The sequence below is a fragment of the Catharus ustulatus genome, chromosome 9 (genome assembly GCF_009819885.2).
Source record: "Catharus ustulatus isolate bCatUst1 chromosome 9, bCatUst1.pri.v2, whole genome shotgun sequence".
Classification (NCBI taxonomy): domain Eukaryota; kingdom Metazoa; phylum Chordata; class Aves; order Passeriformes; family Turdidae; genus Catharus; species Catharus ustulatus.
In genome coordinates this window covers 18,879,210-18,905,973 of record NC_046229.1, presented here as the reverse complement: position 1 = coordinate 18,905,973, position 26,764 = coordinate 18,879,210, and positions in this window count along the sequence as shown.

The window sequence follows — 26,764 nt, the reverse complement described above, 5'->3', positions numbered from 1 at the left end:
GACAACTGTCTTTGTCCTCTCACCCTAACTGGTCACACAGCTTGATATTGAATGACATTAAAGGCAATATATTTGACAATGAAAAGCTTTGCTGAATATTTCAGAATTAGCTATCCTAAAGAAAGTGATCCCTAGGCTACACTAGTTCATGTTAAAAGAAAAATTATACAACATTTCAGAAAACCCTTGGAGATGTGCTGGCTTTCTCAGGCCAGGCACACAGCAGCCACAGGTCTTGCTTTTTGAAGAAGAGGACAAACCAGACAGAATTAATTTTAAAATGCAGGTTAGATGCTCTCTTAGGATCTTACAGTTCCTGTATTTTTAATTGTTTGTTCTGTCAGCACTTGGCACCTGCATATTTTTAAAATCTTTTCTGATTTACACTGAAGCAGCTGGATTATGCCATCAGACAGCATGAACTCTGTGCTAAACTCTGCTATTGTCTGCATGTTGCTGGTGTGTGAGGCAGGAGAAGGGAGCATGGGAGGTTTGGAGGAGATAAACCCCATTCCAACATCTTTCTGCTTAGACAGACTACACCATGTACCTACACAACATCAGGGCCAGATCCAAATATCTGAGTATCTAAAACTAGGTTCTTAGAGATGCCGAAATAACAATCTCTTGTGAAATTTAAACTACAAAGAAGCTCTTTAGAGACCAGTGAAAGCTTCCATATTTCTTAATCCACTTAGGCACCTAAGTCCAAGTTCCCATTTTAAGAAATCCTGGACTAGAATCCGACCCACCTTGATATTTAATGCACTGCAGAGCAGAAAGAGCTGAACAGGACTGGACACCTGCACAAATGGGCAGGCAGCACCAGGCAGAGCAGTCATTCCACCCTGCTGACTGACTGCTGTGGAAGGAACCTCACTGCTGAGGATAAAGAGAAGCAAGGCACAGAAAATTTGCAGCTTTTTACACACACCAAGCAAAAGGATTTAAAACACCATATAGAACAAAGATTTACAATAGATCCGCCACACAACTCAGCAGAAGGAACAAAGGCTTCATAAAAGAATAAATGAAAAAAAAAAATTCCTGAGACTATAGGCAGCCCTAGAGACTTTTAAGTATCAGTCAGACCAAAGGCTGCCAGATGCTTCCAGAGTCCTGACTGCTCACTGGGGAGCTCAGGCCTTTCCAATGGGGCGAGGTAGGTCAGCTGGAGACTAAAGGGTACAGAGCTCCCCAGAGAAAGACTTTTTTGTTATGTTTGGGTTTAAGTGTGTTTCCTTCACAAGACAGTCTGAGGCTCTATTATATTTTCCACTTAGAGATTTTATTACAAGAATAATAGAGACGCTTTTTATTTCTTTCAACTACTTCCCTCACCTGAAGAGTTTTGCAAAAACCTGATGTCTACCTAAAAGTGGCCACCTCCTGTTAATAAACAACACTCTGCAAGTTCTGTCTATAACAAACTCAGGACAGAAGAGCTTTCATTCTCATCCTCCATAAATTATTTCTTTTGCCCCACTCGTTTCCCAAAGTAAAGGAAACTAACAGCCAAACTATTCTCTTTTTTTCACCTTTCCCCTAATTCTTTATATCTTAGATTTTGCAATCTGAAGATTAAAGCTTATTCCCCATTTCCATACAAAAGTAGAGTATGGTGGAGCTCTTGTACATAGATATACACAATAGACAATGTACAATAAACGCCTTTATCATGCCTTCCTTACCTCTGGCACAGTCTCTTCCCAGTCCCAAGAAGTTCTAAGCATGCATCACCTGCTCATCCCCATGACACTCCTGCAGCCATGGGAGCTGAGATGCTCACAGTAAAAAGTGCTCTGGGTACATTATGTAATTTTACTTGTCTATGTTTTTCAGTCCCTCATAAAGCGATGGCAAAAGTTCCCCAAATAATAAATAACCAAAACAACGTTTGAAGTGAAATTCTCATACTTACATCAGGGTGCTTGTTTGAAGCAACAGCAGTGGTTGTGTGGGCAGTGCATGGACTCAAGAATTGAATATGATATGCAACCAGAAAAACAGTTCACTTTTGCTCCATCTATTCTCCAGGGAGCACTAGCAGGAGATGACAGAGATCTGTGGAAAAGAGAAGTTCATTATTTTAAAGCCTAGGTAAAAAAAAATTAGGAACTTACAACAAAATGCAAAGCCAGAAGGTAAGGCTGCCTTTGATCAGGAAAAGGCCCACCACTGCAAAAACACCCTTTTTATCTTCATGGGAATACAGCCATGAAGCACTTCTGTGACTCCCAGGGAGGTTCAGACCTCTGTGTTGGAGGCACTGCTGCCAGAAACAACAGTTTATTCCCTATGATTTACTCAATCCAGGAAAAAAAGTTACTTTTTTCATTGCTCTGTTTTTTCTTTAAAATGATATAAACCTTCACAGATCAGTGAGAAATTTAAAATATTATATAAGCTGCTCATCTTTGGAAACCAAGTGTCTGGCCTCATGGAAGACCTCAGTGAGAAACAATGAAAACCATGCCTGCCAGCCATGCACACAGCTTTCTTTAAAGATCTATCTAAATAAAAACCTATTCTCAATTACTATCAAATATTTCAGAATTGTTTGTTCTAAAACAATTCTTTTCAATTTTATTAAACAATGACAGCACAATAGCCTGAATAATTCTTACCCTTGTAAGTTTATCTGATGAGATGGCAATATATAATACACACTGAAGAACTTCAACTGATGGCTTTACAAGCTCTTGGTTTTTAGTTAATCCCAGGACCTCAGTTCAGGGTACTGCAGTCTTCATTCATTTACTTTAATTCTATTTCATATGAAAACAACATAACTCTTAGGAGAGATTTTTCATGGTGAATTGCAATGTGATTGCTATATTTAAGGTCTTGTTGAGATAGAAAAGTTTTTCATAGTCATATGTGTTAACATACATGTCACTCATTTCTTGCAGAAAGGGATGGTGATACACACATATATACATATACACATATATTAATGTATAAATTTATATACATCTTTATTTTTTAAAAAATATTAAAATAAGAACTCCATTAAGGGCAATGATTCATTTACACCTCAAGAGTCTAACATTCCACCAGGTGTCCCATCCATGCCCAGGACAGAGCACAAAATAAAAATAAGGTGTGATCAATTTAACAAAACTGAAGAGTCACTTAACAGGAGGTACATTATTCTTATTTTTTTTTCTGAAAGATAAGTTGTTTCTCTTTTCATACCTCTGACTCAAGAGGTGACTTCAGATATCTAGTTAAACATAAAAGAGAAAAAGAATTGCACGTTGTTGTCAGATGCAGTTAAGGTTTAGATACAAAAAACTGAACCTGATACAACTAGATGATACTGCCCTAACAAGGCAAATTACTACAACAAGTTATTTTCCTGCAATTTAGAGAAGCTCTGTTGCTTCTTGCTAAATTTTCCATAGAATATATTTACAAATATATACAAATGCATTTGCTGACACCATCTGAAGTGAGCAGCTCCAACCCCTTTCCCTACAGCCTCCTCCACACCAGATGACAGAGTCCCCTCTCACAGTGACGTATGTATCCTCATGCCTTCCCTTTTCCCAAGGGCTCCTGTCACTTCCCAGCCACACTGTGGAAGTGAAGGCTCAGCACATGGGTCCAAGACAGCTTCCCCTGTTTTGGGTGGGGTGCTGCCAGCCACACCACAGTGCCAGCCTACACCACTCAGGGCCAGCAGCACTCATGCAGCTGCTTGGTTTTTCTGCCACTCTATGGGAACACACAGGAAAGTTTTGAATGGGCAACCTGATATTTGCAGCTGCTTGTTAATAATCAAATAAAAATTTACTGCATGGGAATAAACAAACATAAATAAACACATAAACACTCAGTGCAGATCCTGATCACACACTACATACTCTGATACCAAATGGAAAGGAGCCAGTGTTCACCTGTGGTTCTAGGACCAAGTACTGCCATTACCTAGTACAGTTGAATGTAGCTGCTCTGAGACACAAGACAGATGGGATAAAAAGATGTGAAGTGCTACAAATAAAATCTAAAACTGAACTTTTAAATATTCATTCTTAACTATAAAGAGAGCTGTGGCTTTTGTGTGCTACAGATGGCTTGGAAATGCTGTGCAAACAAAGGACCAATTTCTGAATACTCATAGCTGCTCTGCTATAATAGCTGGAGGCCCAAAACTCCAGGGGTTTGAGATGATTCAACTAGATCCTCTTACCTGCCAAATTTCATCAAAGCAACATTGCTTTTACCATCTTATAAGGGATGAAAGAAATATGAATAGTGTGGGGTTTTTTAATGAAACACGGACTGCTTAAGCTTGAACAAAAAATTACAATATGAATGGAATGTGCAAGGTAAAGGGAAAACCATCTTTTTATTATACATACTTAAAGCATCTTATAAGATGAAATCTGTACTTTTTATAGATTGATAGATTAAGTAGAAATATTTCCTAGATTTAGATAAATGAAGGAAACAAAACCAAAAAGAAGCATAATAGAAATCCCTGCCAATCATAATCCATGAGAAACTGCTGACCGGTTGCCAAGTGTGGCCTTATGTTTAAACCCAGGAAAGACACGTGTTTCTTTGTAAGGTAGTGGGGCACGACCTCATCAATCAGAGATTATTCTCTGCATAATGGTTTATGGAAAGAAACCACTAACACCAGCTCCTCATCTGCCTTGCAGACAGAGCCCAGCTGATATGAATACAACTGGAAGGGGACTAAGACCATACACTGCTGCATGTACATAGCAGTAAATTAGCACTTTCTGATGCCATTAGCTACTAGCAAAGACTATAACATCTTTGGCTCTGGAGAGGGGATACCCTCACATCTCTTGCATGTATTTGAGTTTTTGTAAGAATGGAACAGGACAACAAAATCCAAAAGAAAGATGGAGTGTCTGTGGGGGAGCAGGGATCACCCAAGAGGGAAAGAGGATCCCTGAACTGCCAACAGTCCTCCAAACATAGAAGACACAGAAACAAACGTGCAGCACTGAATCACAGCTAGAAGCCAGGTTTATGGGTAATTATGAGGTGCCACTGCCAGCTGAAGGGAGAGAAAGTGCAGGAATGAGAGGAAAAAGACATGAAGTTGATAGAAAATGTAACCATCCTGTAATGACAGTGAGAGCCAAGAGACAGTTGCAGTCTGATACCAAGTGAAGGGTGAAAGATGACAAGTGGGTTATGTTATCTGTGAAATCAAGGGAATTAGCCAGGAGGGATGGGCAGAGGGAGGAAGCCTGGACAGCAAGAGCTGTTGGGGAAGGGATGGCTGAACTACTGCTGCATTTGCCAAGGTTAGAGAAAAGAGTTCTGTGAAAATTCAACCTAAAATGATGGGAATTGAGTTACAAGTTTTAACTGCTTCTAGAAAAGACAGGAAAAGTGCCAACTTATGGCAGGGACCAGCCTGCTGGTTTGGGGAACAGCCCAGGTAACAGTGTGCACTGAAGGGAAAACTTGAAACCTTTCTGCAGAGACACAGGATCCTTTACAGCAGCGGGAAAAGAGGTCGGAAGACTTGGCGAATCTGGAGGAAGCAGGCCAGAGGACCAGGGCCTCTCTTTCAACTATGTTTGTCTGGTGCTGGATCTGCATCCATCAGAGTGCAAGCAGGGATTGCAGTCTGGCAGTGTGGCTAGTCTTCTGTTCACAGCCAAGACTAAAAACAGATGAACTGAGGGGAAAGGGCAGGATCCTCTAGCAGAAAATACCATTTCCAATGACCTTGCTGTCCTTTTGAGAGTAACTGCTTTCTAGGACAGAGTGTCCCAACAGGACACTTAAATGCCTTCAGCAGAGTACAGTACTCAGAGATAAAACTGAACAACTTTTCATGAAATCTACCTCCAATAAAAACATCTTTATTGCCCTGGGCTAATGTGTAAGTTAGTGAGGGATTTTAGTTCAGCTTCTATAGCCATTTTATGTATCAGGGAAAAAAATCCATAGGGACTTCATCTGTTAGTCCTTTAAAATACAAAAAGAAGTGTTAAGCTGCACTTCATCATGGTAATAGGCTATCAGCTATTTTAGTAAACCTTCACACTCACTGCTGTCATTCTAGGCAGAGCCAATCGACCTGACTTAATCATCATCTTCTTGTGACTTGCTGCACTGTACCCCTTCCTTTTGAACATATATATATCCTAATTATTTTTTAATCCTTTACTAAAACACTGGCAAAGTGACTGCTTCCCTTCCAGCCCACAGATGTGGAAGTTTACAGGCACAGGAGCTGCAGTACTCCAGGGTCTGTTCCCTGGGGGATGCATGTCACTGGCAGGGCTTGGCAGAGGGCACCACTGCCTCTCCAGGAGCAGTCCTCTCCTGGCTTCTTCTGCTCTCCTTCTAGAAGGACAGCAAGCATTACAGTGAGGTATTATTTGCATGTTGTAAGACTGGTTTGAAAATAACATAAACCTAACCCTGAGGTGAGTTTGCCTGTGTGTTACAAGTGCATGCATTTGAACGCTTACCCAAACTGCCAGCCCCCTCCAGGATATGGTTTCCTCATGGACACCCTGATCACACCTTCCATCAAATGCCGCCTTCTGGGCTGTCTCTGCCCTTCTCATCTGATGGAAATGGGGTTCCCCTGTGTCTCACTTCCCTCTAGTGTACTCTCAGTTGCCTTAACGTATATATGCAGGCTTGCCTGTGCTGTGCATCACTAAGAGAAAGCACTCCAAAATCAGAAGGCTAGCTTTAAAATTGTAAGTTGATTTCAGTGATCACAAATACAGTTCACATTGCAGTTTTGGCTCTGCTCACCTCTGCTGCAGAAAGGGGAAGTCTAGCTCTTCATAAAACACCAAGTGTTCAGTGAGACCCAGAGTGAAGGAGGAGTTATTTTTGTTGGTCTGTTGCCTTCTCTGAAGTCTATAATGTAACAATTCATGCATACATATCATGAGAGGCAGCAGGGCTGTCACCACCAGCTTGCTGCCTAATGTCTCATGTTTGCAGTAACAGACATGTGGCCCCTGCCAGTCCCTGCAGAGTGGCAGGCTGGGACCAGGGATCCCACAGGGACAGGTGCTGCCCCATGTCTCCATGTTCCATTCTCCAGAGACACAGGTGGGACATGCTGCTCTGGCTTCAAAACACTGCTCTTAGCATCTGTGGGTAAAGTGGGAACTGTCTCACACTGCACAAGCAGCAGATACACACCCAGTGCTTGGGTTCATACCACATTCACACACCAACCTGTGTTCCTGAAGCAAGCAGCTCATGATCCAGCTCCTGGAGTTGTCCTAGCGCAGCTGACTGAGCGGCACCTGTGCTTATGAAGAGCTCTTGGGCTCTCTCAAAGTCCTATCAGTTTATAAGGTGTAAACTCAGACATTATTATTCATTTACACTCCCAACCAGAAGATGAGACCCTCAGCACCTCACCATTCCTCTGGCTATACTACATACGAAGTTTCCACTCCTGTCATGAAAATAAACAAACCAGAGGAAACTCATGCTGCCTACTTTATTGTCCCAATTCCCCAGCCTATGAAAGACTACCTACACTGCAGTAGATTTCTGTCCAAGCCTTAACAGTTAACTCTCCCCCAGGAATCACTTGTTATTGAGGAAAGAAGTACTGAAAATCAAACCCCTTGCTGCAGTTGTTTATAGAACAGATCACCAATTCTGGGAGATCAATGGGATAAACATGGCCCAAACTCTTTTCTATATAATCATAGTAAACTTACAAGGGTTCTCTTATAAAACGTACTTTAATTGGAGGAGCTTACTTTTTAATTTGCAATTTTAAATGTGAGCATGTTATAACTTGTAGATGAACATTTCTATAAAGATAATTACATATGGCAAGACAGAAAAACTTTTTAAAACATTTTCTCTTGAATGTGTGCCTGAATTCATTTACAACTGTTGCTGCTTTAAACATTTCAGGCAGAATAAGTGGATGGCACTAAACAGCTTAGCTGCAATTATTATGGAATGTCTGAGGTATAATTTCCCCTGCGGTTTTGTTAGGCGTGCAAAATTCATAATTCTGATTTGTGGCAGGTACTTATTACCCATCGCAGGTGGAGATATGCAAATATTATTCTAGTAGGGTTGAACAGTCTTTATTTCCGTATTCAGCTATTAACGAGATTTGTGAGTCTGGTACTCTGGGGCCATTTAATTAATTAGATGGTACAGATAAAATATAAATTGTTTTGTAGGCTACACAATTCCAGTTCTAGAAGATGTAAAATATGGCTAAATGAACTTAGTATGGAGTGATTTATTGTTTCATGTATGGCAGAGGGTAAAGGAAAATTCTGCCTGCTACTTTTGCCTATATAATCCTGTACAGCATCTTTGCATTGTCAAGCATTGTGAGAAAGGGATGTTATTTATTTGTCATTATTATTAAGAATGTCTATCAGTTATCCTCTTTATAAAAAATTGCTGGCATGCATCAAGCAAGCTAAAAAATAGGCATGTTCTTTTATGGAAGCCAATATGTGCATGTTTCAGAATAAGCACGTATTTCCAAGACATTTAGATTTGGTAGGATAATATTGTCTCAAGGTCTGACACTTCTGTTTTAAATAAATCATTTCCATGGGATAGATAAGCTAAACTTGCTAAGGGGGCATGCAGAGAGAAGCTACAGCAGCGTGTTAGCATCCAGAATTTCAAAGAAATTCTATTAACTGGTTAATTCACATATTTATTTTCCTAAATTATGATCTCTCTACTCCTCCAGAAGATTTCTGGAAAATTTTGAATATAGGAATTGAGGTAAAAAAAACCACAACGTGCTTTTATTCCCCAAAGTGATAGTTATAATGGCCACAATAAAAGAAATAGCATTTACCAGGAGTTACAGCAAAGTACATGGAGAGACATTCACCCTCCCCTCATATGGAGGAAATAAAATGCACAAGGCATGAGACCGGAAATTGTTAGCAAACTGTCGGCATTTAAAGGCAGGCATTGACCATTATATTAGTTTTAAATTGCAGGAAAATACTACACTACACAATTACAGTACTATAAACATTGAATGAAAACCAGTTAGTTTTACTAAAGTAGGAGTATAAACAGCAGTCACTCTTATTGGTTTATTGAACATATTTTGGGGCCCATTCCAGCTGTCTTTATTAGCTCTAATGCAAATGATTTTGCACTGCTATTTTACCAAGCTCTGGTAGCTGTACTGCTGCAAACAGAGCCTGCTGCTTTGTGTCTGCTGGAGACTTACTGACAAATATGATAAAGGATACATAAAATGAATAACAGTACAGAACTGGCACCATGCAGGAAAAGGACAACTAACAGGAGGAAATTACATCATAAGGGTAGGAGTTGGTATGGCTTTGTGCATGTAAATCAAAAGCGTACAAGTTTAAAGTTAGATACATACCAGGAGTTTCTCTGGCCACCTCCCTGCAGCTGCATCCCGTGGACCTGTCCACCTAACTGGAATGCTGGAAGTAGATTCAGAGTTGTCAGACCCCACCAAGGGCTGGGGCTAGGCAAGAACAAGAAGAGTCTCATGGAGATGGGAGAAGCCTGGACCAGGACAAGTGTCTGAGAGAGGAGAGCTTCTGGCATGGGAGAAGGTCTGCAAAGACATAAGAACTGCACTTTACCCAAAGAAAGAGCTTCTGACTTTGGAGACATTCTGCACAGAAGTGCAAACTCCTTTGAATAGAGCTAGGGAATGACTCAGAAATATGGCTGCAGAGGTAAATAAGTGTAAGGCTGAAAGTAAAGCAAGTTAAAAGGAGAAGGCATTGATTTGGATCTGAGGAAAAGGGCCAGTCATATTTTGTGGGTGAACAGAATTCATAATGTCAGATATTTACTGTGGCTCAATTTTCAGTAAGAAACATCAATTGAGTATGTGGTGAGAAATTCCCTGAAGCAGAGGAGGCTGCAAAACCAGGATAATGTGTGGGGGAAAGAGTTGTGGACAACTGAGTCTGAAAATGGGATTTCCAGCACAGGAGAGTTTTCATTACAGCACCAGTACATGTAACTTCAGATTGAATTTTTAGCTGTTATCTGCACACTGAGAAACTTGGGGAATCTGAGTGCTGGTGTAATGGAAGTGCAAGAGATATGCCTTCATGGTGCACTTGTGGGAACACCTAGGAACATCACAATATTCAATTCCTAAACAAACTCTGCCAGCAAGCACCAAAGACTGAGTGACTAACTTGTGTGGACAAACAGAGCAGAAGTACTATGGAAAATCTCAAGGAGGAAAACACACTTTAGTTAAATACAGAACAATATAAATGACAGTGATATCTAAGGAAAAGTTTTACTAGAAAAACAATAGAAAAACAATAAATAGTTATGGTGTTCAGACACAATGAGGCCAAGTTACCTGCAGGCTTCAGATAAAATGCAGCACAGAATCAAACTCATTTCAATCTCACCTCTCATAGTAGCTGCAGAACATGGACTGCATCTCCTCCACATAACAGCAAACTGTTTAGGAAAAAAAAATTAAGTCTGGATTTCCACAGAATAAATACACCAGAATAATATTCTGCATTTCAATACCATAAATTGGATAAACAATACCCCATGGGTAGAATCTTTAAAAGACCATTCCTGCAGAAGATGAAATCTAGAAAACAGTTTTAATTAAATCTTTCCAAGGACTTCATAAAAACCCAGGCACAGCAGCAGTGCTATATGCAGTACCTCCACAGCAGCTCCAAAATGAAGGAGGAGTCCTAACATTTCCTTTTTTTTTTTTCCCTAGGTATGCACACAGAAACACATCATTAGTTCAAAATCAATGCACAAATGAGAGATGTGATCAGAGAATTACATCTGTTACAGCAGCACAGAGAGCAGCACCAGGGGCCAAGGGCAGCTCCTGAGCTGTTGAGGGGAGCAGTGCTGCATCAGGCATTTGATGCCTCTCAACTCAGAGGGAACTGCTGCCTGCTGGTGGGCGATTACCACCAGCAGCGTTTCAGAATAATGCCAGTAAGCAATGTTTTAGGTGGCAGTGTAATATCTACCAGGCATAGTATTTGCAGAGGGATAATGGAGCAAAAACGCCTGTGTGAAGAACCTCTGCTCCACCCAAAGACACTGCTGGGCAGGCACCACTCCCCTCCCACAGCAAGCACTCCTCAGCACCAGAAGCCCACCGGATGAGCCCAAACCTACAGGCAGAGAACAGAACCACATGGCCAGCTGGGACGAGCCACAGGCACTCGAGGCCGTGTTCCCACACCGGGCAGCAAGGCAGGAGCAGAAGGAGGCTGAGACCCACTGAGTCCTACAGAGTCAGAGACACACAGCACACAAGCCACCAGGGTGCTCAGGACGAGCAGCACCACTTGCTTTGAGTTGAGCTGAAAACATCCCAACCCCACCCCCCCATACACCCTCCCCCCAGAACATTAGCACAAAGTTTCTGCACTCCTGTCACCTGCAGGAAGCTCTGGCAATGACAGAAGGCTGGGTAAGGGCTGACTGGCCATTTTGAGAGCCCTGGAAATCAGCCTAAAGCTCTGTGCCGTATGTATAGATGATGAGCCTAAACCGAGAGCAGAGGATGTACTTGAGAAGAAAACAACAAACAACAACGAAACATTACCTTGGAGGAAAAATCTGAAACCAAAACAGTGCCCAAGCCCATCAAACCACCAGTTTGTTGACGATTCCCTGCCTCCTGTTATAACAGCTATGTTTATTCACATATAGTGCATTTTAAGCTGTACATTCAGCCAGCAGAGCTCAGTGTAGTTCCCCTGCCACCACAGTACAGCAAGGTTACAAACATGACTTCAGCAAGGTAAGATCAATTTACAGACACTAAGAAAGCATTCAAAAATTAATGCAACTAATCTCCTGGTTTCACTTGACAGGAGGTAAATTATTGATCTTTGCAATATGAAAGCACCAAAAAGAACAAACTCAGAACTGCACACTTTCATGTGCACCCTTGCCTCCTCTTGTCAAACTTAAAACAGTCATATCGGAAGGGCTGCAGGGAGATTTGAGAAACACGTGTTCACCCTGTACAATTTAATCATGGTGTGAGCAAAAGGCAGATGCTCCAAGAAGCCTGTGGTTATGTAAACAAGAAAGAGCATAACCTAAACCCATGGCACAAGCCCACGCTCACAGAAATATATACAAACGGGCAATTTAGGATTTTGGAGTCTTTTCTTAATCTTTAATATGCAATTGAGGACGTGCAGCTCTGCAGCCAAAGCGTGGTACAGGCACTGATACATCACCCATGCTTCTCACTCAATGGACAAACCTGTTTTATAATCCAAACTTCCTTTTTCCCCATTTTCCCCCTCTCCTGGCAACTCCCTACACTGCAACATAAAGCAGAGCTCCTACAAAGGCACTGCAGAGGCTGACACTCTGTGGAGTGAAAGCCTCCTGCCTGCTTTCTTCCACACAACCACGACAAAAATGTGGCATGGGAATTTCCATTCCCAGTAAGCGATACATAAGAGAGGAACACAAAATAACCATACTAACAATCCCCAATATTTTCCCTACTTCTTCACTGTCTTTATTGTGGAAAAGGGAGCAACTCCTCCAGGACAGGTCATTGTCTCTTGACCCTAAACACACAGCATTACATCAGGCTACAGAAAGCCATGTGATGCAGGTTAACATCTGCTGATATTAGCTAAAATAATTATTTTGTTACTCTTAGATATTCTCTTCCATTCTGTATACCATGTGCACTGATTCATTATATGGATAAAACATATTAAATGGTCTGAGCACAAGAAAGGTTTCCATTGAAGACACTGAAAATATATTTTTCTTTTTCCATTTTGTCTATTTTTTAAGCCTGAAAATTCTAGGCTACATAACCTTTTTGTCAAATACAGCACTGTGGCCTTCCAATGTATTTAAGTCGGAGTCTCGCAGCTTCCACCAGGTACATCACACTCTTCACAAAGCCTATAACAGCAGGAAGAGCATTCCCAAATTTTGTACCAAAAACTACAGCTGTATTTAGTATGGCATATTCAACTGCATCTCCCAAAAATTATCCTCCTCTTTGCTGGAAAGCTTTTGGCCCCCAGGAGAAATATTATCCTGCATATTCTGGCTTTGTGCAGAGTTTGAGCACAGGATGCTGGAGAACCTCTGTGTCTTGCTATGACATTATCTTTTTTCAAAATGCACTCAGGAGCAAATTTTGCATTCTACCAAAACATGGCACATCACGGAGCAAAACACAATTTCATGGGCAAACCATGCCATTGAGGTCTTGGCTTAATATTTATGCTAAACGTTTTCTGTACTTTCCCTCACTCTTTTCTCCATCTCAGATGATGAATAATTTCTCTGTCTTTTCCATTGTTTTATCTCAAAGGTCCTACTGATTAGGAATAGGCCCTCTAGGTCTTTCCAGTTCTACAGATCTGGTATAATTTTCATCAAGTTATTTTTTCTGCTGTTTTCTGTAGTACTGCTTTCTCCTCCTGCCTTTTCACCTTCCTTTCAAAGACTGAAAATGAGTGAGATGAAAGTTAATGGTCCTCTATTTACCCTAGTATTTCTGCTAGCTTTTAACTTGGATATTGGTGGTAGTTCACATCTAACCACTACACCATTATTGCCTATTTTGCCTTCAACATGCTCACATTAACCTGCAAAGATGGTTCTAAAATGAGTTCTGCTCTACACTTCCTTATAATGTCATGTTAGTGAAATCCCCCTTAAAAAAAAATCCTCTCTGTTTTACAAGAATTTATAGCAACGCTCTTCATTATTATTCTGTCAGCTCATCCCTTAGCAAAAGTTTTCCTGTAACCCCACTGGAAAAATTAATACCTTTGGTTTTTTTTAATTTATACTCTATTTATGTATTTCCAGGAGGAATATTATAGAACACCAATTTTTTCTTCTTCTCTTGTTTTGCAGCATACCAAATTCTTTCCCTTTAAGTTTATATAAAGCTCTCTTTCTTCTTTAATCCTGATTGCATCACTTGATCATCCCTTTTCTTGGTATAATCACAGTCCTTCCCACTTCAATCCTCCTTTACCCTCTGCTTCTTGCTCCTGTACCAGCATTCACTCCTGTGAACTAGAGAGATGGAAGCTGATTAGACCTTCATCTTTTTTTTCCTATTATTTTATCAGAAGTTTATAATTTTCTCCAAAAATTGAGATGTCACAGGGTACTGTCAAAGGCTATGAGTAGTTTTTCTCCTCGATGTATTACAATTCACTTGCATGATGTCTACTTTTAGCACTTCTTCACTAATATTTTCTATGCCCTCAACAACATCTTGAAATGACAGCAGCATCTTCAGCAGACAGGTTAACTGAGCACCCAATGGTGTGCACTCCGTGCAAGTCTGTACAGTGATATCCTGTGCTGTACATCCCGTCCCAACCTGGATGTGCTGCACTGAGCCTCGCTGTACTGCAGGAAATCATGGAGAAGGGTAATTCCTTTTGGGAGCCCCCACCTTGTTTCCCTACAGCCAGCAGGTGCAGCAGCTCAAGGGTGCAGCATTTCTGCCTTTGGACTCTCCTCCACAGAAGTAGCAGACACAGTCTCTTGCACCAGGTCGTTCAAATCACGGCATTCCCACCACCGATGCTGTAAGCGCAGCTTCAGCGCACTGCACTCTGCTGCCAGCACGGGATGGGGAAATGCACCTCAACCATGTGCCCAGCAGGGATTTGTTGATTGCTGTTTGCAGCAGAAAGCTGTGATTTGCTTCAGCACTCAACCACAAATCAGCATGGTCACATCCTAGGCAAACTCTTGCTTACACAGAGGTGCAACATTCCTTTCTGAAAGAGAAATGGCTCCACATATGCTATTGTCCTGCTGCCTCCCAAGTACCCTTTAGACTACAGCTCATTTTAGCCAAGTGTCTTTCTGCTGGCAGGAGTCACTAAGGAAAGAATTAATAATAAGATCATATGATTATGCCCAATGATTTAGAGTTAGTATTAAATCCTCAGTAGCATTAGAATCATTGTAGCTTTCACTGTAGTTTCTCCAGTACAGACACATGCAGGTTATCACAAAGCATTTCTGAATAGTACCTCTGTCTAATAAAAGTTTAATACACATTTTCTGTTAGCCATAGTACTGGTAGCCTTAAGTTAGCCTTATTTAACCTGTAGAAGTTTAGAACTTGTGTTCTAAGAATTACATCTATGAAAACACAAGTAACCAAATTGCATCTGGAAAATAATTTAGCAGTGAAAGACTTCATAATGTTTTCTAGTATCCATAAGAGCCGGAGAAAGGCTCTTCTCATGTTTCCCTTCGTTCCAGAGAACTCAGGCAAATTAATTTTGGTGTCAGTGCAAAGGGTTTGGCTTTAGAGGCTTTCTATATGGAAATGCAGGTTTTGCTCACTGCACCACTAACGAGAAGTAGAAAATTAAATAATGCATAGGTCCAATTAGGCAAAACAGTTTCCTTTAGTGCCTTCTGCATAGTTAAACAAAACTCTTTGTTTGCTAATCAAATAGTAAATCTTTTGTGGTGGACTCAGGGCAACTGTCAACAGGGAAGGAGAACAGACCTGCCATGGCAGCTGCATGTGGGGAGAGGCCTCATCCTGGCAGGGGCTGGAAGCACCTTCTGCAGAGCCCCATCTGATGGAAACCCTAATGGGAGTCTTTAAAACCTTCACAGAAAGCCAAGTAGGTAATACATGTAGCTTTGCTTATGCACATTTCAAGGGCTTGCACCAGCAATTTGTAGCAAACAGGTTTTACTACACACAAAGACTACTTTGTGTTTAATGGTAAGAATATCCATATGAAAGCAGGTCAACCAGCAGTTGGAATACAGTTTGATAAATTACAGAAGGTTTCATGACATCTTTTTAATTTGATTTTTTTATTTCTAAAGAAGAACTTTCTGGTGTGACAAGTACAAGCCAACTATTAACTATTAAACAAAGGGGAGAATATTTTGGTTAACAGTCTTTCACTCTCTTTTTGAATGTCAGCACATGTCCCCCTGGCAGATTCCATAAATTCAAGAGCTACCAGATGGCTGTGTAACAGCAATGCCCAAAATACACTCTAGAAATTAAAGAATCACAACAGAAGACAATGAGGGGGTCGCTAAGAGACAGGAACAACATCTACTCTCAGTCATCACTTCCATTAGGTGGACAGAGCAATTTAAAATAGCACCAGGAACGGCACATCTTCCACCCAGAAGAGAGTGGAGCACAGCCTGCCCTAGTGCAGTGCAACACTACACACAGCAGCACACTGCAGATACAGCTTGAAATGTATCTATTTTAGAAGAGTCGATTTTCAAATCAAGGTAGTGGAAGTGAATAGAAAATGACAAGAATAATTTTCTTGCAGCATCTGCCTCTGGGAATGATATCTACACACACAATGCTCATCTGAGTTTTGAAACTTCAACAGAGGATTTTTCTTTTTCTTTTTTTTTTTTTACTAGGCATTTTACATATCCCCTTTTCCAAATCTATACTCAGTTTCTTTTATGATTATGGGGTTTGGGGATCTTTTTTTTCCTATATTCAGTAACTTTCCCACTTAAAAGCAGTGCTACAAGAAGTGTCCTCAGTTACAGGTGTGCAATTTAGTCATCAGGGATCTGCAGATAAATTATTCGCAGTTTCAGTCTCCCCCCCTCTAGTTAGTAGCTGCTGTACAAAATCTCGCCTGACAATGGTATTTTTGTGAAAACTTAACTCCCATCGACAAGACGTCATTGATTTAGGAAGTGTGGTCTAAGTGAATATTTATGTTCTGAATTTCTGAGAAAAGAAAATCTTACCCAGGAAAAACGTATGTGCTCACATGAAGCATTCTCTGCAAGAGGGCAGCAGAACACGACTTCAGTCAGACACCGCAGCTTTGACATAAAAGAATTTCAGAGGTGCGAACAGCAGGGCACCGAGTGCTGAAAGAGGCAGGGATTTGGGACTGGTGTCTGTGAATAGGACAGTGCTACAGGCTGAAGCCTTCACAGTGCAGAAGAGCATGTTTACAAGAAGATCTCAGGCTTGTAAACAGCAGGGCTTTAAGCAAGCAGAGAAGAGTTCATGTTCTGAAAAGGGAATGCAGCACAAAATGTCCTGCTTCTTCACAGAGTCACCCCGCTTGCAGCTGTCTAAAATAAGAGACACAGCCATTGTTCCAATGGATAATCAGGGCTAAGAGCTTTTCCAGGGCATCTCTTGACAGCATGAGGGTTGGTACAATTCAGCATGTCAGTTTAGCTGCACTGAAAATCTGAAAAGGCCAAATTACAGGTTTATTTTTTTCTGTATTGTGTTACACAGATACTTACAATATCAACAGGATTAATTTGATGATGAGATTAAAAACACATTAATGCCTTTTAATGAGATCAATCATGTTCTGAAAATAAAATGGAACTGTATCAGGAGGGAGTCAGGGGAGTATTTAAGAATAGGCTTAATGTGAGTGCAAAATTTGGTGCCCATGAAAGATTTCTTGATAAGTTTTTTTCAATTCCTGTTAATCTCCACATAGTAGAGTCTGGAAGTCCATTAGGAAAAAACTACAGTATTCCAGTTCTGAAATTGTAAGGCAATTAATGTTCCTTCATCAGTGTCTGCGAGGTAACTTCCAGTAGTGCCACATTTCTGAGGAAACGATGCTGAGAGAGCAACATCAGAAATGAGCACACTGAGGTAGAGCCCCTGACAGTGGCAGGTACCTGCTGAAGTTCTAGAAATGTGCTCAGCACTGTTACACAGCAAAGTTTCACTTTGCTTGAATTCACCAGAAATGGCTCTGCCTCCACTTTCCTATCCAAGACACTGTCTCCAGAAAGATAAATGGATGATCACAGAAAACACCACAGAAAAGTGGTTGCAAACTAAGGAAAGGAAACTATGCAACCTAGGTTCAACAAATAACAAAGAGTGAAAATAGTTGTTGCTAAGCATGCCTCATAATCCACAAAGTAATCATTAAGTATTACAAATTATTCAACAGCTTTCTAAATTTAATTACATAAGGTCTTCTTACAAAAATCCATGCCTTTGCAGTCCAAATTTGAATATGACATGAGCAAAGCATTCTAATAATGTATCAGCTAAAAAATAAAAAATACATTAACAAGTAATTGCAAACCAGAGCCATTTTTGTGCTCTATAGCATTAATTTTTCTTTTCTCTGCACATGAGATCTGCTGTCCATGTTATCATGAACACAATGGTTCAAAGTTTCACAAATGTCCATTCAAAGTTCAAGTAGGCACATCCTGTTCTGTATGATTTCAGACAATTACAGCATTCAGAGTTTATTTTTCTCAGAATTCACTGAGTGCCCCCTCCACATCAAAGGACCTCAGAGGACTCCATAATTGAGGCAACAGGCTTTCTAGCACCTTTATCCCTCTGCAAATACATGAGTATGATTTTTTACTGCTATGACAAGACTGATTTTTGTACTTTGACTTCGAAACTTGCAATTTGACTGTGAACTGACATTTTCATAAGGAACCTACACCATACTTAACTGCATACCCTACTGTCCTGGTTTAGGGAAAATTTGGGAGAAAACCAACTCACCAACACATGTTCACATGTCCTACAAGTAGCAGAGCCTGGCAAACCAACACATTCCAGTTTATCTGTCTGAACACACTGACTCAGCTGCACTGCAGCCACCTTACTCAGCAATCACCATCTCTAAAGGTCTGACTGCTACTAACAGATGCCATGGGAGATACTGCAGCACCTTCTCGTCTACTTCAAACAGCAGGAATAAGCCTGAGGAGGCTGCAGAGCCAAAGAGACATGCAGCTGGCGCCAGTGCAGCTCTCTGAGCAGCAGCAGCAGCAGAGGCAGTGCAGCTCCCCAGCCCTGCCGTGCAGCTCCCCAGCCCTGCCGTGCAGCTCCCCAGCCCTGCCGTGCAGCCGGCTGTACCCTCCCATCTGCCCCGCTGCCGCCCAGCTCAGAGCCCCGAGCAGCGCCCGCAGCCATCGTGCCAAGAGCACTCTGTCATGTTCCTTCCTTTCCTACCATCACAAAATGCCTGTGCACCTGGGGAGGAACAATCACCTCTTCAAGCCTCTGGGTGGGGAGATGTTGTTCCGTGGCCCCAGCTCTCCATCTTACACCTGGCTTCAAATTACTGGTTTTTTTAGGTAATCGCCTTCATTTCTACCAAACACGTCCCATGCTGTTTTTTAGAGGCTATGCTGCTTTCCCCAGTTCTATACCATTCCCTATCCTGGCTACAACTGCATCAGTCTGATATTTTGCATCATTTTAATGCTGTATTTCTCTCTATCTTGGATGCTACCTTCTCACTGTTTAGGACTGCTCCAGCCTGATGAAGGCCAACAGGATTATTCAAGATAATTAACATTTCTATAGGGCACTGACAATTGCACGAAGATTTGAAACCCAGGATACAAAAGAGCAACATCAATTACAATGCTAGGAGGATTCTCATTCATTATCGTGTTTACTTGCAAACACAAAATTAGTGATGCCTGGATTAAGATTAGAAACAACATTAACTCCTATCAGTCCAAAAAAAATCCTTTCAAGCATATTTGACACAGAACACATGCAGTACGTCTTAAATTATGAAAAGTGATGGTATCAAAGACACTCTAATGGAGGGAATCTTTTTCTCTAAGAGTAAAAAAATAAGAGAGAGAACAGAGAAAAAGGTTTATGATAATTCATTTAGATTTCTTGCTAATAATATGCATTTTAAAAGAAGAGGCATAATAAGCTGTAAACCCAGGTATAATAGTCAAACTGCAAATTTCAACTTTATTACTCTGAATATTAAAAAAAATCAAAAAGGGTCATAAACACAGTTTTTCTTGTTTAATAAAGCTGGTTTTGAATTATACAATTGCACTTAATTGTTAGAAGTCAGTTTAAAAGATAATTTTGCCATATGCTAGAGGTAATGAGATAAAGCTAGTATATGAAAGACATCAAAGTTGTACTTCAGCCCTACAAAGGACAGCACTTTTCCTGGACAAAAACCTGAAGGTGATAATAAGCAAGAAAAAACCCTAGCAATATTTATCAGCATTTAGTAAGTCAGAACCAACAAACAGGAGAAAAGTAAATTTTTTAAACAGAATTCAACCACCTCCAGAGTTAAAGCACACAACTCAAAGTCCCAGGGAAAACCCAATTCACTCACTCTGAAACAGCTCTCACAACCCAGACAAATTCTTGGCTGCTGCAGACTCCTGTCCTGGCTTCACCTACAACCAAGGCTGAAAACAAATACATCAATTTTTATCTTTCATATAGAACAGTCCGAACCATCAAAGAATTTCTTCACTTACAAAGGTACAGACACAGCGCTTTTGAGGACTGGGACCATGATGTCCTCGTGTCTCCAAGACTGAGGGGGAAAAAAGAAGCCAAACCAAAAATCAAAACTAACAAGCCTTTTTTTTTTTTCTTAGGCTTGGTTTTTTTTTTCCCTGAAGATGGAAACCTGCTTGCCTTCTGCTCTAAGCCTATGTAAAACCAAAAACACCAGGTCCCCAGCCTTTTCTAGAGGTTTTGCCTGTATTCACGATGTAATAATTCTTACTTTACTATATTACACCAAACATCACAAAAGTGTGACAGACACAGTGAAGTCAATAAATACAAGGAAAGCTATAAAGGGTCTCTGCACATAAAATAGACTTTCATTTATCAGGCTAACAAGGACCTTCCCAGAGCCTCCAGAGAGTGATGCCCCAAATGCAGGTCCCCCAAATGCTGGTGACAAGGCTGCAAAAGACTTTGAGAAGTATTGTTTCTATAGTATGATCTAAAAGTACTTTCTCTCCTCATTTTATGACAGCTATGGAAGAGCAGCAAAAGCCATTCACCAGACTCATTTTGAAGGCAAAATGAAACAACTTAATATTTTTATTCCAGACTTAAATTTAGACTATAACAATTTTTAAGTGAATACTAACAGAAATTAACTGAGTTCTTTCTCACCTCTTCTTGTTTACAGTCTCGTAAACTGGCATACCACACTACCAGTGTCACACAGGATGTCATTTTTATCTTGGCAAGTAAACACATGTGAAAGAAAAGGCACTGCGTTTATAATGATGGTAACAGAACTTGCTAACATAGTTTTTACCAGGTTCCAAAGGGAAAGCTTCGGGTTTCTGATGTACACTGCAATGTCTTTTAGATCCACGTGTATTTTTCCACCCTGCTGAGCACAGTTTAAAATGCAGAAGCAGCATAATTCAATATTAGACTATTTCACAGTCCACATGAGTTCAAAACAGAAGAAATAACATTAAAAGCAGCGAAATCAATCAAATGAATTAGCTGAAAATAAAATTAGAGCATAAAACAACAGTAGGCCCAGGAATAGACAGGCTGTCTCCTCTTTTACTCTTGGGACAGATTTCTTTTAGTATGACTTCAGTCACTCACCCTGACATTTCCTTGGACTCCCCAGGGCCCCTTGCAAGGCTGGGTCAGGATTGAGCACTGAAGTTAGAAGATGCTTCTTAGCATTTACTTAGCAGTTAACAAGGGAAAACAGCCACCTCCTTAAAGCACAGGGCATCTGCATTTTGTGCAAGTTTTCCTGATCTTTCATTTAATATGTAACAAATTTTCAAGTACTTTTGCAAATTTTTTTAATCTCAAGACCTCATTCCATTAGGATTTCTATATATCAGCTCTCGTCCTTGATTCTTCCAGGCTTGAGTGTTTCTCCTCTCCAGCACACTGCCAGTACCAGACTGCTGCTCGGCTCCTGCTCCTAACTCAGTTCCCTTGATTTGAAATAATTTCTCCCTTTCTCCTCAGATATTATCTGCAATGATTGATGGTCAGTAGCTGCTCTGCTGCTGCTGCTGGCAGGAGGCAGGAGGAGATGGGGCTGCTGCAGAGCCCCCAGCCTGAGGTTTCATCTGAAACCCAACACCAGGAGCAGTGAAAGCCAGACCTTGAAGGCAAGCAACAAGGGACGTCTGCTGGCAAATCTCCATTTAAAAGCAAAAGCAAATTCACAGTGTGGAGAATTTGGAGAGCTCCTTTAAGGGCATAAGGAAAGTTTGGGGGTTCACCCTCCCTTCACCCCAAGGGTGCACATCTTTGGGGGGGGGGATGAAGTGTGAATCAGGAATACATATCATATTTGCAAAATATGACAGTAAAATACAGAGTATCTCACAAAAGGAAAGAAAAATGAGAAAAGGAGTTATGCTTAAAGGCAGCCCTAAAGGGAGCAAACTTCTGGTTTTTGTAGGAGGAATGAAAGGTTATTGCTCCTACATGACAAGAATAACATTCTTTACATTCCCCTTTTCAATAACAGCAGCTAAATTCTCACAGGATTCAATGTTTACGCTCACAAAAATCAATTTTTCCCCTTTTATTAAAAAATTATGTACAGTAAATTGCCGCTACAACACAATCTACATTGTTTAACATACCCTGCTTTGATTTACTGTTCCATTCATAATCTGCTGATGATTAAGCTTCTCAAAAACAATCCACTAGCCTTTCTAAGTGATATCAAGTTGTTTGTTTTTAATCTGCTGAAAATCATCCTGTAGACAGATGCATTATTGAAGAATTACATTTTAATTTATTTTCACGCAGTGCCTATGATGGGCATTTGGATTAACAGAGTACAATAATGCTTCTTTATGCCTGTATCTATTCAAATCAGAAATTACCTGCATACACTGTCTCTGATGGTGGTCAAAAACTGTACAAAGAACTGAGAATAGTGCTTCTTAATATCACACAGCCCTGCTGCTCATCAATGAGTCTTTTTCTGTTCTAATGCTTTTGTCATGTATATGAAAGTCATTATGTAGTTTAGAAAACAGGAGATGAAGTGAAAGAGGAAGATCAGGGACCTGGGATGCATTAATATTCTACCAGCGTCAAAGATATTTCCCTCGAGGGGTTCCTACAGGCCACACTGTTATTACAGTGCCTATCCATTATCTTGTGCTGTACTTGGTATTAAGACAATAATGGAGAGAATAGGATTATGTGCAGATGATAGGAAATGCGAAGGCAATTCAGCAAGATAGGAAATGAATGGAGACATGATTCTTTCCTCGAAGCTGGGAATGGTTTAGCATAGGGTAAGGGAGAAGATAAATGAAGCAAAATGAAATCTTTACAGGTTAGCTGGGGTAAAATGAGTGTTTACATAGAATCCGATGAGTTTAACCTTTTTGATACAGAATATCATAACATCTTTCTTTAATGCAGCACTGTATATCCCTTCAGAGGTCTGGTTTGATCTGAAAACTCACTCAACACACATCGGGAAATTAATTTGATAGCGCAGTCTTATGTAATGGAGAACCATTTAATTCTCTCCAATAAAGGAAAAATTCTGAACCGCCCCCCCTCCAGATTTCTGTATTTAAACTACAAGCTTGAAAAATTCTGTCCACTAAACAGACAGAAAATATATAAATATTTTTTTAAAAGCAATAAAGAAGGATCTAGCATAACCAAGTGAAATACTTATCCTACATTGAAAGGCTCGCATTCTACTTTACTATTGCACACCATTCCACTTCACAAGAAAGAGTCCATGGCTATTAGCAAGTCACAAAGGCTAATAATTTTAGGAGGCCAGCAATGCATTATGATAGTGATAAACAAAGACAGGACCAGATTGTGTCATTTACAGACATTTCCGTGGCTTATGTCTGTCATATTTTTTTTAATTAGGATAAATCACACACACACAATTCGCAATAACAGCACAATGCCAAAAGAGATCATTTTTGCTCCCTAAAGTACAACTATAATTTTATTCCTCTTAGCAGCACTCGAAGGCTTTCCTTCTGTTAGGTTAAAACCCAACAGAGTAGATCAGCAGCGCGACCGTCTGAAGGCAGGCGGCCATGGGAGGGGGAGGCAGCCATGGGAGGCTGAGGCAGCCCTGCAGCCCGCGCTGCCCGGCTGCCATGGCGAGGGGCGGCCACGGGGCTCCAACGTCACCCTGCACACGTCAAGGCCACCCAGGGGTCCCCACGAGCCCTGTCAAGGGACAAAACGTGCCTGTGCGCTCCGCAGAGCTGCCCACCCAGACCAGCCCCGCTGGAACTCTTTGCCACAGCAGGCCTGGCCTGCATCAGGCGCGGCTCCATGCTGCTCTCTGCTGCTGCCTCCCCCTCACCGCCTCGCCACGCTCCTGCTCCCTTTGTCTCAGGCCCTGCTGCTTGCCCAGCACGACTTAAACATTGACTTTCTTCGGCTGGTGCTGCCAACCAAACTCTGATGCGTTGATTGCAGTTGCCGTTCCGTACCCGATGGCCCCCTGGCTCTGTGGCTGCCCCTACCAGTGACGGCCATCTGCCAGCCACCAGCTCTTACAGCGCTCTGATCCCACAGCAAGGCTTCCCCCGGCTCCCCTGCCCTCCTGGGCCTCTGCCATGAGAAGGTTTTTCCTCACGGGAGAGACGTTTTGTGTTTCACATTGTCAGGCCAAGCGGACAAAAATAGTCTCTATGCCCCAGAAGCACATGTCTGTGTGTGGCAGTGCCTGCACTACATTGGCCTCTACCTGGGCAATGGCAGAACACTTGTGTTTAAAAAACCCTGATTTCTGAGCTTTTAGACACATCCTGCACTACTTCATCAGATAAGGAGGCAAAGCCATCAACAAAGCACCAGGACCTCGTTACACCCCCTGGGCAGGCAGGGGCAGGGTGGCAGGGCTCAGCTCAGAGAGCAAGCTGCCTCCGAGCAGACATGGAAATTCCAGCAGCCCAGTAAAGCCAGAGCACATCCAATGCTGGCCCTGCATCCCAGTCCAGCCTCAGAGCAGACATGGAAATTCCAGCAGCCCAGTAAAGCCAGAGCACACCCAATGCAGGGCCCTGCATCCCAGTCCAGCCTCCGAGCAGACATGGAAATTCCAGCAGCCCAGTAAAGCCAGAGCACACCCAATGCAGGGCCCTGCATCCCAGTCCAGCCTCAGAGCAGACATGGAAATTCCAGCAGCCCAGTAAAGCCAGGGCACACCCAATGCAGGGCCCTGCATCCCAGTCCAGGCTGGGGCAGGGGCCTGGCTGTGCCTCCCTGCCCTGCCCACTGCACCCACACCCAGCATGGCCCCACCGTGCAGAACTGGGGCAGGGATGACTGTGCACACCCTGGGAGGAGAAAGAAGTGTAGAAAATGCTAACTTTCAATATTGACCCACAGCTGACTGGTAGCCCAGAGGAACCCCACAAACACCAAATAGCTCAGGGTTCCACAGCAACGGGCTGAGAGAGTAAAACTTCCCAGCTTGAAGCAAGGAAGTAATCTTGTACCAATAACATTTATTTTACTTTTTTGTCTATTTCCCTGGTATCAATAGGTGGGAAGTGTTCCACCCTGCCGTTCAGTGGGACCAGTATGAGCTGAAAGCCAAGTATCCACTCTAGGAGTGAGGACAAGGTTTCCCCAGTGCCTTAAATCATCTTTTCTCATCAACTTTTAATGACATGAAGGATTTCTGTGAAAAGTGTGAATCAGCAAATTTGGGGAATTAGGAACACACTCATTAATTTTACACAGCGGCCACAAATATGGGGAGATGTGAAGCAGCATGAACAGAGCTAAGTGTCAGGATTGCCCCTTGAACAGGCAGGTGGGGACTGTGCTGCATGGCTTGGGGGTCTCTGCTCACCACCTGGCATTAGACACCACTACACACTCCAACAACACTGCTAGAAAACCCACAAAGAAAACTGTCTAATGAAGAGTAACCGTCAAAACAATGTCGTGTGGCTGGCCAGTTACTTAAAGAGTGTTTATAACCATGTTTTAATGCTTCTTAACATAATGAACACTTATTTATATAAATGTTTAATTATGTTTTGAATTAAATAAGTATCAGTCTAGACTATCCCATAACAACATATTACAGCAATGAGAAATCACACTTGGCTATCTTGTCAGCTTTTAATCTCACATAATGTTGCTAGCTTTTAAAGTAGCAGAAAGAGTTAACAAGAACAGCCAATTTAATTAATCTGCTCTACTTAGTACACTGCCATTTCTTTCTCAGTTGAGTGCAGGCTGACTACACGTTTGCACTAGAAATTACAAGTGAGTGGAGCAAATACCTTCATGAGTCATAAACTTTACCAATCTCTTACATCCATAGCTCTTGTCAGAAGTTAAAGGCAACCAATTGATAAAGTCACTTTCAAAAAAATATGGATGGATTAAGCACATTCCAAACTACCAGTTTCAGTATGATAAAGTTTGACTGCTTTTGAATGACCCAGAAGGTTGCCCTAGCATGGGCTTAGATCCACTCTTAGTTTGCTGCATCATATTTTATTGTCTGGTTTAAGAAACAGCTTAGGGATTTTTCACCTGGCAAAGCATGAATAGCCTAGAAATAGCAAGGGGAAGCCCACTCCTCCAGGTATTTCCAACTAAAAGCTAAGAGCTGTTCAAAGGATACCACAGTCAACTTTCCACAAGCAAATCATGCCAATGAACAGAGATGCAGCAGATGGTCTGTGCCCCACACTACAGCCACATGCAAAAATGTGCATATAAAGACAAAGCCACAATTCTCATAAGTGGTGACCTTGGGAACAGCCATGGACATGGCCCTGCTCCATTCCTCTCTGCTCCCATCTCCCTGCAGGTGACACATCAGGGTAAGAGCTGAGCACCAGCACTGCAGAGATTGTCCCCATCCACCCTGTCTGCCTTTTGACATCTGGGACACTGCAGACACTGCCACAATGGGACTCATGCCCCAGTTGGAGTTGGGGTCCCCATATCTGAACAGGACTCTTATGTCCTTCACAGCCCCCCGCTAAAATA